Here is a 954-nt window from a genome sequence, read left to right on the forward strand (position 1 = left end):
TTCACAAGATATTTCTTTATTTCATCTAAATTACATCAGAATCTGTCACTTGCTTTAAGAAGCCCTCAGTTGATTCAGGGCAAGGTGACCTTTTGATGCTCTTTTAATATGATTTCAAATACGATACGATACGATACATACATACATACATACATACATACATACATACATACATACACACACACACACACACACACACACACACATACATACATATTATCATTATTATCATTATCAGCGTTTTTGCCATTTCCATGATTTGTAAACATCTAAACCTGTGTAAACGCCAGACTTTTCTGAAACAAAAATGCAAAAACGATGCGTTTTCACTTGAAACATTGTGTTAACGGAGCCTAAGTAGCTGTTTTTGGTCGAATGCTGAAATTCCAAATGCTTTTCACATTATAAGATGTTGAATGTTCACAGGCACATTGTACATAATGTGTATAACTGTTAATGTGCAAGTAAGAGGATTCCAATTTAAAAACCTTTTAGCTTTTATAGCATGCGACTGCTGTCTAGAGGAGTACAAATAAGCTTCAGCAGAATGACCACACAATATATTGTTTGGCATCAGTGCACCTTCTTTAAACTGACAACTGTCTAAATACTGTTTTACACGCCAACAGCGTCACGCAACCCTGCTACAAATATTTCTTGCTGCCACTGAAAACACATAAAACTTACATGAATCTCTTACTCTCTTCTCTCTATATGAGTGTGATGCTGCTTGAAGACGCATACAGAATATACGATCAGGCCCGGAAAGTTCGGAATGATTTTCACAATAAAACTAGATTGAAAACAAATAAAAATGAATCTGGATATGTATAACAGCCTGGCTCTCTGTAGTAAAACATTATCAACGCCCTGTTTGTTCTTGAGGCCACTTACATCTCTAATCCAGACATATTTAGCTGGATAATCACCTTTCATTATATAATCCCCAGGTTA

This window comes from Lipophrys pholis, assembly GCF_963383615.2.
Source record: "Lipophrys pholis genome assembly, chromosome: 5".
In the NCBI taxonomy this organism is placed as follows: domain Eukaryota; kingdom Metazoa; phylum Chordata; class Actinopteri; order Blenniiformes; family Blenniidae; genus Lipophrys; species Lipophrys pholis.